Below are 13475 nucleotides of genomic sequence, written 5' to 3'. Positions count from 1 at the left end.
ACTTTAAGAAAAACTAAAATAAAATTCAAAGAAATACACACACACACACACACACACACACACACACACACACACAAATACACACACATGTATGTAAACATTTAATAAAAGTTTGACACACCTCTATAAAGTACCACTTACTTTCGTTTGTCCACTCACTCATGTGTGTAGTATAAGCACACACAAATACGCACGCACGCACACACGCACGCACGCACACACGCACGCACGCACACACGCTAATATATATAAGTAGATATGTTAGTTCATCCGTTTTAAGTCGGTTTTCCATGGTAATATGGGAATATACTGAAGCATTGTTTTGGCGCCGGATATCAATCGATAAACAAATAGACGGACAGACAAAGAGATAGATAGACAAAGAGGTAGATAGTCAGACAGACAGACAGATAGATAGATAGATAGATAGATAGATAGATAGATAGATAGATAGATAGACAGACAGACAGACAGTTAGATAGACAAATAGATAGATAGATAGATAGATAGATAGATAGATAGATAGATAGATAGATAGATAGAGAGAGAGAGAGAAATTTTTGACATCCCTATAATCTAAGGAAACCTTCATTTTACAGCAAGGAATACCCCATATGTTTCCTAGTGGCACCTATCGTATTTGATGTCATATAAGATACGTCTTTTTCCAAAAGACATGTCTCAAAAAAAGCCACTCTGGGTCCTATATGCAAAGTTGGGCCTCCTACAAGCTTTAATGCATTAAAAGCTATTCTGAAGATGCGTTGCTGAAATGTCTTTTATGCCGTCAAATAGGGTATCATGTTGTTTTGTCGCATGCTGACCCATTGTCCAGTAGGCCTGTGGTCAAGGGTGTTCCAGCCGTAACTCTCCCGACTTTTTTCCGATCAGTAATGAACTTTTGATTACGTTATTCACATTACGTCTGCTTTTCTGAGTCGGCAGGGTGCGATTCGAGGGAGATTTAGTTACTATTTCCCAGTAGGTTGAGCAGTCTCGTAGAAGGTGTTTTTATTGAATCGGGTTGCGGCTACGTAGACCGAGCCAGTGGGAATATAAAAGAAAGAATAAAGAAAGAAAGAAAGACAGAGAGAAAGAAAGGGAAAAAGAAAGAAAGAGCGAGAAAGAAAGAGAAAAAGAGAGAAAGAAAGAAAGAGAGACAAAGAAAAAAGGAAGAAATGAAGGAAGGAAGAAAAAGAAAAATAGGAGGAAGAAAGAAAGGAAGAAAGAAAGAAAGAGAGACAAAGAAAAAAAGGAAGAAATGAAGGAAGGAAGAAAAAGAAAAATAGGAGGAAGAAAGAATGGCAGCTCTATTAAGGAAACGGGTGAAGCTGGAGGAACTTCTGGTGTGAGGTCAAGTGTTTTATCTTTGCCACTCACCTTATCACACTCAAGACATCGTCTTCAACAAGATTTACTGGGTTAAGTAGTTCTGATAAACATTTCCCGTTAATCCTCAACAATTCACCATTTCCGGTCCTACGATATCACGCAATATCCCCCCCCCACTCTCTCTCACTTCTTTTATCTCCATCTTCCCCCTCCCCACTAGCTTTCCTCCTTTCCTCTCTCTCTTCCTCTTCTTTTTACATTTATTTCGTTGTCGTTGTTGTTGTTGCTGTTGTTTATTGTTGTTGCTGCTATGTTTGTTATTAAGTAGCCTGGTTCTCCGTCGGTTACGACGACGAGTGGTTCCAGTTGATTCGATCAACCGAACAGCGAGCTTGTGAAATTAAGATACAAGTGGCTGAGCATTCCACAGACACGTGTACCCTTAACGTAGATCCCCGCGAAATATTCAGCGGGACACAGAATATGACAAGATTGATCCTTTGAATTACAGGTGCAACTCATTTTTTTTTCTTCTTTTTTTTTTTTTCAGAGATAGTTAGGTATGATATGAGGGGAACTTAGCTTCTATGTCTGGACAGCCGATAGCATAATTCCCTCGTTTGTGTTTGCTCTATCGCCTGTATGGACAGACCTGACTGTTGACCTCGTCCTACATATAAAGATAGCACCAACTCCTCTTTGGCAATAAGAAGCGGAAAGATTGCTGTTGCTTAACCCTGGATCAGTCTTCATATAACAGACTCACACAAACCGCGGTTGATAATCATAGGCGTTGAGCTTTCCTCAAGTGAACAGAAAGAAAGACGCGTCGCAAACGACGTGCTGGCGATGAGAATGGCCTCACCAGTCATTTCCTTGACGCCAAAAACGAAGGAGGCATTATTTGTACTGGGGCACGAGTGCTTGAAATACGAAGGCACAGGCGTGCAATGGGCCCGGGTGGCACAGGAGCGACGAGGCAGCAAAGTTACATTCCGGTTTCTCACGAAACACGGCGAACGCGTGATCTCTGATGCCGTGTGGCAATTTTCTGGCAGAAATTCGCCGAAACGTTCGCAAGAGGAGGCCACACAGTACTACTACTACTACTACTACTACTACTACTACTGATGCTGCTGCTGCTGCTGCTGGCTGTCTATCTGTCTACCTGTCATATCTATTCGTATTTAATGTCTAGTCACTTGACCCGACCTAATTCCGTTCTGTGAAGGGGGCGAGTCAATCAAACAACATCAGAAATACTCCTCAACTGAAGTACCATCATCTTTGTGTAAAGATAGACGATAAGTGTTGGATTGGGTGGGTCTGTGGTTGGATTTGAAAACCAAAAAGTAAAACTAGGGCAGACGATTGCCTTACAAAAGGGGTCAAGGATGAGAGAAAGGCAGGTAAAAGGGCCATTACCCATTGGGTTGTACGGATAATACTGGATAATCTTATGAAGTATTTTGTTGCGTGTAGAGAGAGCCATTAAATTAAATATTATTAACCCACACGCAAAAGCGGTGAGCTGGCAGAATCGTTAGCGCGCCGGGCGAAATGCTTAGCGGCATTTCGTCCGTCTATACGTTCTGAGTTCAAATTCCGCCGAGGTCAACTTTTGCTTTTATCTTTTCGCAGTGGATAAATTAAGAACCAGAAGAGTACTGGTGTCGATGTAATCGACTAGTCACCTTCTCCAAAATGTCAGGCTTTGTGCAATTAGTAGAAAAGAGTAGAAAGAATTATTAATACATGCACTGGTTCAATTCCTAGCCTTTATTATTAGTTAAATATTCAACTAACTGATCGATTTTTTGGTTAAACAGTATGTTGTTTGCTTTGTTTTTGTGTGTCAAAGCTCTTTCGTTGCTTGCAACCTTTTCAATGACTTTCCTTTTTGTTATGGACTCGTATATTTGGGATTTATTTAATTTGGCGAAACCCATACTTCTTCTCCAAGCTGTGTGTATATGTGTGGTGTGATGTGATGTGATGCGTGTGTGTATGTGTGTGTGTGTGTGTGTGTATAGCTGGTATGTATATGCGTGTGTCTGTATTACTGGTGTATATGTGTGTATGTGTTTTGCTGGTGTATGCATGCGTACAACTGGTGTGCATGTCTGAGTGTCTGCGCCATCAGCGTTTTTATGCATTGCTGATATGTGTGCGTGTATGCGCGCATCACTAGCGTATATGTGTGTTTTCATTACTGAAGTATGTGCGCGTGTGTTTTACTAGTGTGTACGTGTGTGTGCAAATTTGTAAGTTACTAGGGTTTCGTTTCGTTACTGTAATGAATTATAAAATTTCATTAAAAAAAAGTATCATAGTCCCTTCCCGGGCCATAGGTTCACAAGATTGCTTTCTCTGGATATATTCCCCTCATCGATGCGACACCATTCTGTAGAAGGATTGCTCAGTTTTGCCAGTTGAGTGGAATGGAGAAACGTAAAATAAAATGTTTTACTTAAAACACGGCGCATCGCCCGCTCTAAGAGTCGAAACCACAACCTTACGATCGTGAATGCAACATCCTGACCACAAAGCCATCCGCCTCTGCGCAACGAATTACAATAACTTAATATTCGAACAGGCTGTGTAGGAAGCGTTAAATATGCAAATTGGCCTGTTCAGTTTACCGTAGCCACTAACATCAAATGATTTATAAGCAATGTGTTCGTATGCAACTACGGTTGATGCATAGCTGCTGAAGTAACTCCAAACAGAGTTGATATATGTGGCTTATAGAGCGGTTTATTCTTTTTCTGGTCACGAACATATTGTGTATATAAATATAATGTTTATCTTCCTCCTAGCAATCCGTGTTGGTTAGAAATCTATAGATATTGTTCGGCAGAACAATAAAGCAACGAGACACTGCTAGCAGACCAGTAAGTTATGTATACATAGTCTTTTCTTTTATCTGTTTCAGTCATTTGACTGCAGCCATGCTGGAGCACCGCCTTTAGTCGAACAAATCGACCTCCAGACTTATTCTTTGCAAACCTAGTACTTATTCTGTCGGTCTCTTTTGCCGAACTGCTAAGTTACGGGGACGTAAACACACCAGCATCGGTTGTCAAGCGATGGTGAGGGAACAAACACAGACACAGACAGACACATACACATATATACGACGGGCTTCTTTCAAGGATTTGGTCTGCCCGAGGCTATAGTAGAAGACACTTGCCCAAGGTGGCACGCAGTGGGACTGAATCCGGAGATATGTGGTTGGTAAGCAAGCTACTTACTACACAGCCACTCCTGCGCCTATATACATAGAGTTATATAATATATAACTCTGTGGAGGCGCAATGCCCGGTGGTTAGGGCTGCAGACTCGATTCCCAGACCAGGCGTTGTGAGTGTTTATTGAGCGAAAACAAAGTTCCACGAGGCTCCGGCAGGGGTTGGTGGCGAACCCTGCTGTACTCTTTCACCACAACTTTCTCTCACTCTTTCTTTCTGTTTCTGTTGTACCTGTATTTCAAAGGGTCAGCCTTGTTACACTGTGTGTCACGCTGAATCTCCCCGAGAAATACGTATATGCATGTGTTGTTTGTGTGTGCGAGCGCATGTTTGTCTTTACTCTCACCGTTTGAGAACCCAGTCTTGGTTTGTTTACCTCCAGATTACTTAACAGTTCGGCAAAAGGAACGGATTGGATAAGTACCAGAATTAAAAAAAAGAAAAATACTAAAGTCCATTTGTTCGACTAAAACCCTTGAAGGCGGGGGCCACAGTTCAGTAACTTTAAATAAGTAATAAAAGATATAAATATATATATATATACGGGTGACATCCCTATATACACCCGCACTTAAATATGAGAATTCTGAATGTAGTAGCATCCGGCATATATATGCTCCTATAAACATGCCTAATTCCACCCTGTCATACGCACCCATACATTGAACAATTCAAAGCCATTAAAAGAAAACAAATGATTTCATCGAGTAGATTATGATATCAATATCCGGATGTCATTGACGGACACATATGCCGCAGCAAAATCGCAAGGGCTTGTCATCGAAGGGGTTTAAAAGCTGCTGGCAGAGGCCTTTATAATAGATTCCTTTGTAACGTTGGTCTATTGTCTATCACTGCAGTATAATGCATCATAACTGGCCTGTTCCCCCATCACTGCTTTATGATATACATCACGACTGGACTGCTGTCCATCACAGCAGTTATGATACGTCGTAACGGGTCTGTTTTGTTTGTTTGTTCGTTTGTTTGTTTTTTACTTGTTTCAGTCATTTGACTGCGGCCATGCTGGAGCACCGCCTTTAGTCGAGAAAATCGACCCCAGGACTTATTCTTTGTAAGCCTAGTGCTTACTCTATCGGTCTCTTTTTGCCGAACCGCTAAGTTACGGGGATGTAAACACACCACCATCGGTTGTCAATCGATAGCAGGGGCACAAACACAGATACACAAACACACACATATATACATATATACGACGGGCTTCTTTCAGTTTCCGTCTACCAAATCCACTCACATGGCTTTGGTCGGTCCAAGGCTATAGTAGAAGACACTTGCCCAAGGTGCCACGCAGTGGGACTGAACCCGGAACCATGCAGTTGGTGAGCAAGCTGTTCATCACTGTGACATGATGCATTGTAAATAGTCTGGTGTCATTCACTGCGGTATGACGCATCGTAAATAGCATACTGACCGTCTCCGCTATGTCCGAGATGTCCAGTAACTCAGCCACATAGGGATGGTATTATTTGTACTCGGCTAAGCTCCTTTCAACCAACTCCGAGACATACACCCGGTTAACATACAATCAGTGAAAAGTTGATGAATGGTTAGAAAAGTTAATGACGTCGGCTGGTTTTGGCGCCAGTTTGTCTATGTAGAAAAGTGAGATGATTCGCTGGAAAAAGTGATGACGTAAACTCGGCTTGTTGAAGGAATCAATCCGTGAATCTTTCAATTCACGCTCGCGTAACGGGCACGCCACAAATAGCATGAAATGGCTGCCGAATATATACACACGAGCCAGCTCGCGCGCATTTGTGTGTATATGTGCGAGTGTGTGTGTGTGTGTGTGTGTGTGACTGATGATGCATTATAATACGCATAGGTATTAGTTACTAATTATTATACCAAATACACCGCGTGTACTAGTTGTATGAATCATTATATCACTATATATATGTGTGTGTGTGTGTATGCATTTGTATATATGTAAATGTGTGTGTGTGTATGTATGCGTGTATGTATATATATATATATAAGGTAGATAGATAGATAGATAGATAGATAGATAGACAGTTAGATAGATAGATAGATAGATAGATAGATAGATAGATAGAAATGTGTGTGCGAGCGTGTGTATTTGTGTGGTGTTTATTTTCATATACAAGATGATTACGTATAATGACATACATATAGCCGTGCGCATGCGAATGTGTGTTTATGTCTGTGAACGTTTGTGTACACACACACACACACACACACACACACACACACACACACTCATACACACGTGTGTGTGTGTGTGTGTGTATTATAAGACACAAGTCATCCATAAGAAATTGCACTCGTTGACACCTGGCTTTCATCCTTTCCTTGTTTTCTCGGTCTATGCCGGAATGTGTACCTAATGACCTCTACTTTCTGACCCTACCTGTCCTTCGCAGGTGTGGCTCGCACATAACGGTACTGGTGTTGTTGTTGTTGTTGTTGTTGTGGTAGAGGTGGTGGAGTAGACGACGGAGATGGAGAATGGTCGGGTGGGAGTGGGGTGGGGGGATGAGGGTGATGGTGGTGTTAGTGGCGGTGGAGATGAAGGTGGTGGTGGTGGTGGTAGTGGTGGAGTTCTGTTGTTTTGTGGTGTTGGGCGGGTTTTCGGTACAGATACAGAATCGTACATTTTGAAGGTTATCTACCCATCTATCTATCTATTTGTCTGTCTGTCAGTTTGCCTGCCTGTCTGCCTGCTTGCCTGCCTGCCTGTCTGTCTGTCTGTCTATTCATTTCACAATTTGTGTGTATATATATATTATAGCATATATATATTGTAGAATATTATATATATAGTATGTACTATAATACAAACACACACACACATACGCACATATGTATGAAACCTGTGTGCGTGTGTGTATACAATTATATACATACGCAGATGCATACATCTACACCCGCGTATACATAGACATACACATAAATGCATGTGCACATAAAAATATACACATATACACACACATATACACATACATATAGCTACACAGAGACTTATATACATACCTACACACATATATATACACACACACCCATGTAAATATACACATATATATATATATACACACACACATACTCATATATACATAATCATTTCCTCGAAATCCATTCTCCGCCTCGCACCTCATCCCACCAACCACATCCTCTCTCTCTCTCTCTATCCCCACCCTTTCTGCCGTGTCCCCTACCTCCAAGGCTCTGCACCCAATAACATTATCTCAATCGTTTCCCCGAACCATAGTACCCAATATCCCAATAACAATCCTCATCACATCCGGGAACTCTGTTTATTTATTAATTAATTTATTCATTTATTTATACTTTTCTTCTTCTTCGTTGTTGTTGTTGTTGTTGTTTGTTTGTTTGTTTGTGACTGCTGGTGTTATTGTTGTTTATGTTGTTTGTGTTCGTCAAGTCATATGACCGAATAATTTTAAGTAACAACTATAAACATATGTATGTTGTATGGATGTTGTGTATATATACGTATGTCTGATGTATATATATGCATGTATGCGTGTATGTGGAAACATGTATATATGCATGTATGTGTATACATGTGTATATGCATGCATGTATATATGTGCATGTTTGTATTTGTATATGTATTATCTCTCTCTCCAAATATATATAGATGTGTGTGTGTGTGTGTGTGTATTATGTATGTATATATATATATGTGTGTATATATATATTATGTGTATATATATATTATGTATATATATATGTGTGTGTATATATATTATGTATGTATATGCATGTGTTTGTGTATATATGCGGTTTTTTCATTTCGTTCTCTCCATCTTTTTCTTCTTTCAAACCTTTCTGTCGAAGAGCGTAGGCTCGAATCGTCAAAGACTTTTCCATTCTTCCCGAAGTCAAGCTACTACACCTGTTTCTTGTTCCCTCACCTATCATCGTCTTTTCTTTTCTGTAGATTCGAACTAATGACACATTTCATAATACCAGTGAGCAACCATTGAGTTACAGAAATCTATGGATTGACCACAACTGTTAAATGAATGAATAAAACATCACACACACACACACACATATATCGTAACATATAATTGCCAACCAAATGTGGCATCCTATACAGGACAGTGCTACTGACGTTTATAGCCCCAGGAAGACATCACCTCCAGCTGGCTAACGACACACATTCTGTATTTGCGTGGGGAGGTCATCGCTCCCATCTCCAGCCTTGTCGTTCCCTCGCAAATACTAATCGGACACAGAATGTGTGTCGTTAGCCGCTGGAGGAGATGTCTTCCTGGGGCTATAAACGTCAGTAGTACTGTCCTGTATAGGACGCCACACTTAGTTGGCAATTATATGTTACAATTCCGTATTGCTACTGTTTATATCTCGCTCAGAGATTTAATATAGTGTGTGTGTGTGTGTGTGTGTGTACTTCGTTTTTGTATTTGGTTTGCAAGATTCTTTATGTGAATCCGTGTGTTGAAACAAATTTTGTTTTGTGTGGGGAGAGTCATACTACCTTAATATCTAACACGCTCACCGATTCAATTTCCACTCATTTATTATTTATATTTTTTTCCTTTCCAAAATTTTCGTTGCTTTTACAACCTTCTCAATGGATGTTGACTCTGACCGTCATCGGAGCTGTATTCCTTCTGACAGAATCAACATCCACTGATAAGGTTCCAAAAGCAACGAAAATTTTGGAAAGGAAAAAAAATATAAATAATAAATAAGTGGAAGCTGAACCGGTGGTGAATTTTTTTTCCTACGAGAGTTCCGGACCCCAGTTATTAACCACCCACAAGATAAGGTCACTTGGGTAAGGAATGACCATTCTTCTTTTCTCTTTTAATAATGCTTGTTGTTCTTGTTCTTGTTTCAACCATGGCTGCCTCTGCGTAATTATTTGTGTTGTTTACTTTCTAAAACAGCAAAGGGAGAGGGTTGCTAGCACATCACCCTCTACCCACATTTTTCCCTTTCACCATTATGGGGCCCTAACAAAATCCGATAACAGCTATAGATGCAAATCTATCTAATTGTCTCCTAAAATCAGGCATAACTTGGCGATCGGTCGACTTACAACACCGTTCTTCGTCTTGAGTAGAGTGCGTTTGTTAACTTGACAAGGTCAGCTCTGATTGGCTGTATACAAATGAGTTCATTATTGGGGTCCGGAACTCTCGTGGGAAAAAATCGCAAACCGGTGAGCGAGTTAGATATTAAGGCATATGACTCTCCTCAGACACAATATATACGTACACACACACTCACACATATACACACACACACACTGAAAAAAATAAGTTTCTGATTGGAACGTGGAAATTGGTCAAGGTAGAAAATAATCATGAAATTTGGTGAGGAGGGGGGGGGACTGCATAAACGCCTCGGCATCTCGTAAAGTCATAAGTACGAAAGGCAAAGATTTGACACATGGTGGAGGTGGTGGGGATAGGTAGATTATATCGATACCAGTGTTCAACTGATACTTATTTTTATCGACCTTCAACGGATGAAAGGCAAGGTCGACCTCGGAGAAGCTCGAACTCCAAACGTAAAGAACCGGAAGAAATGTCGCAAAACATTTTATCCGGCATGCTAACGATTCTGCCATCTGACCGCCTTCGTTAATGTTACAGTAGTAGTAGTAGCACTGGTGGTAGTAGTAGTAGCTCTGGTGGTGGTGGTGGTAGTAGTAGTAGTAGTAGTAGTAGTAGTAGTAGTAGTAGTAGTAGTAGCAGTTGTAGTAGTAGTAGTAGCTGCAACAGCAGTAGTAGTAGTAGTAGCAGCAGCAGCAGTAGTAGTGGTAGTAGTAGTAGTAGTAGTAGTAGTAGTAGCAGCAGCAATTGTAGTAGTAGTGGTAGCAGCAGCAGTAGCACTGGTGGTAGCAATGGTAGTAGTAGCAGCAGCAGCAGTTGTAATAGTAGTGGTAGTAGTAGTAGTAGTTGAATCAACAAATAAGACGGAGCCGAGAGGTCATTCGGTGCTAATTTTTCTCAAAGAAAAGAATAAAACGAACAAAAAAGAAAAAAACATTGTCCCCGGAATAACAAACATGTTTGTTTTTTTTTTTGTTTGGTATTTGTTCTGTCTTGTTTTGTGTTTTTTTACACTCGACGTCACTGTCATCCCACCCGGCACCCGTTTCACACAGACAACAAATTCGTACCTGGCCACCACCACCGCTGCCACCACAATCAATTGTACTATGTCACCTACTCCAAAACTACCACCTGCAATACTACATCACCACCACCATCTCACCATCAACATCTTCTCCACTACCACCCGACTACAACCACCTTTATCTATCTATCTATCTATCTATCTATCTATCTATCTATCTATCTATCTATCTATCTATCTGCCTGTTTGCCTGTCTGTCTATATGTATGTATGTTTGTTGTCTCTGTCTGTTCATCTGTCTGTTTGTTATCTGTCTATCGGTCTATCTGTCTGCCTGTCTATCAGTATGTCTGCCTGTCTGTCTATCTGTCTGTTCATCTGTCTGTCTGCCTGTTTGTCTATTTGTTCATGTCTGTTTGTTGCCTATCTGTCTGCCTGTCTGTCTATCTGTTTGTTTATCTGTCTGTTTGTTGCCTATCTGTCTGTCTGTCTGTTATGCCAACCACAAATTTCAGCAACAGATGTAAATCAGTATTATACACGACATAGGGCGGCGAACTGGCAGAATCGGGTGAACGCCGGGTGAAATGCTTAGCGGCATTTCGTCCGTCCTTATGTTCTGAGTTCAAATACCGCCGAGGTCGACTTTGCCTGTCATCCTTTCGGGGGTCGATAAATTAAGTACACCAGGCACATGCATCACAACCATATGTGCATGACATGGTGATCTCATATCAAGATAAACAGCGCGTGACCTTGCAGGTGGGGGCCCAGTTAGAATTTTCTTCAAGTCGAGTAGCCCATCCCACTCAAAAAGGTCCTTGAATAAGGGTTGTTTAAAGATGTTGAACGAAACACCCATGTTTCCAGAGATGAGTTATCCAAACCCCAAAGAATTCCTCTCAACACATGGCTATGATGCTCCCCCACTACTTCTGCTCGTGCTCAGAGATGCACATATCGTCAGCCGTCAAGGAACATGCTCAACCGGTTAAAGTCAAACAACTAACAAGCAAATAATCTGTGGTATTGAGCAGAATATTTGCTGTAGCCCATCTTTTATACCAAGACAAAACAATGTTTTCCAAGTATTTTGTTGGTCAACATTTCCAGTCAGTTAAAATCAGAAGCCATGGGATCCACTGTCTGGTACTGCGTCAGGGTATTATTATTATTATTATTATTATTATTATTCAGTAGTTTTATTTTTATAACGTGCTTTCACTTCACTACCGAGCGCAGCTCTGTGCGCCTTGGGTATGTGCTGTGGTTTGCTGTGGTGCTCTTATGTTTACTGTATTGAAAGTGTTTTGCGTAGAATGTGTGCAGTACCCAGTAGTGCAATTTTCTGTATGTTATATATATTTGTAAGTCCTGGTGTTTTTGTTATGTATTTGTCTGAATATTTTTTTATTATATTTATTATATTTATTATATTTTTTTATTATTATTATTATTATTATTATTATTATTATTATTATTATTATTATTATTATTATTAATTTTGTTCATCATGTACCACTACGTGTGTATTCATCATTATTTTATTTTAGAAAAATTGAAGCATGTCTGACAAATCCGGCGCGTGACTTTTGGCCGACCCTGTATATCATTAAATATATGGTACATATATATACATATATATTTTAAATTAATCAAAAGACATACTAAGTATGCTTGAAATAACAGTCAAAACTCATTATTAAATCGCCAAAAGTACACTGGTGATAACTACAGAAATCAAACGATATATATTACATATATAACACATATATAAAGCAAAAAATACCCAGCAGTTGCGATAATCAATAAGATAGAAATAAAATTTGAAAATTTATTCTTTTTGTGCGGCCCTGTACCAAATGATCCACGGCCTGGTGGCTGGAGCTCTCTCTGCCTTAGATCATAGGTTTGGCCAATGAGAGTTAGCCCAGGGTTAAAGAACAATAAAATCAATAACAACACCAACAACAAAATCAACAATAACAACAACTAGAGGTTGTAGTGGCGAGAGTTTTTGTTTTTCAAGTTTTTTGTTGGGTGTTTGTGTAAAGGTAGGAGTGAGAATAATGGGTAACGGTGGGAGAAGGGGAATAAAAGAAGAACTGGGGAGGGAAAGGGGAGAGGAGAAAAGGATGAAGGAGATGAGAAGGGGAGAGAGAGGTGGAGAAAGATAAAGAGGAAGACAGAGAAGAATGGAGAAAGGGAGGGGAGAAGAGGAAGGAATGGGGTGGAGAGAGAGGGGGATATGAACGAAGAGATAATAAAGAGGAAGGGGGAAAGGACAAAAGAGAGGGGGTGAACAAAGGAGGGGATGATGTAAGAGGAGAAGGAAGAGGTGGGAAGAACGGGGCGAAGAAGTGGAAGAAAGGAAGAAAAGAATGGAAAAGAGAGTGGCTGGAGAAAGAAAGAAAGGAAGAAAGAAGTAAAGAAAGGAAGAGGTAAAGAAAGGAGATGACGAAAGGTGACGCGGTACAGTTTAGTGACACTTCAGTTGTTGAGTAACATGTGGTACAAAAACTTCATTAACAGATGTATTAATTAACGTAATTAAACAATGTCTTAACTTACACGAACGAATGGGAAGTTGCGTAGCCTAGTGGTTAGGGGTGTTGGTTTCGCGATCATGAGGTCGTTATCTTGAACAAGGCTCTTAATTTCATGTGGCTCTTGTGCATTTAGGTGAACGGCTGGTTAACATGCAGTTTACTGTTGTAGAGAAGTGAAAATAAATCATCCTTAAAAAATTATATATATATATACATATAT

This window comes from Octopus bimaculoides, chromosome 18 (genome assembly GCF_001194135.2).
Source record: "Octopus bimaculoides isolate UCB-OBI-ISO-001 chromosome 18, ASM119413v2, whole genome shotgun sequence".
In the NCBI taxonomy this organism is placed as follows: domain Eukaryota; kingdom Metazoa; phylum Mollusca; class Cephalopoda; order Octopoda; family Octopodidae; genus Octopus; species Octopus bimaculoides.
The sequence above is the reverse complement of the archived record's forward strand: the minus strand, read 5'-3'. Positions refer to the sequence as shown.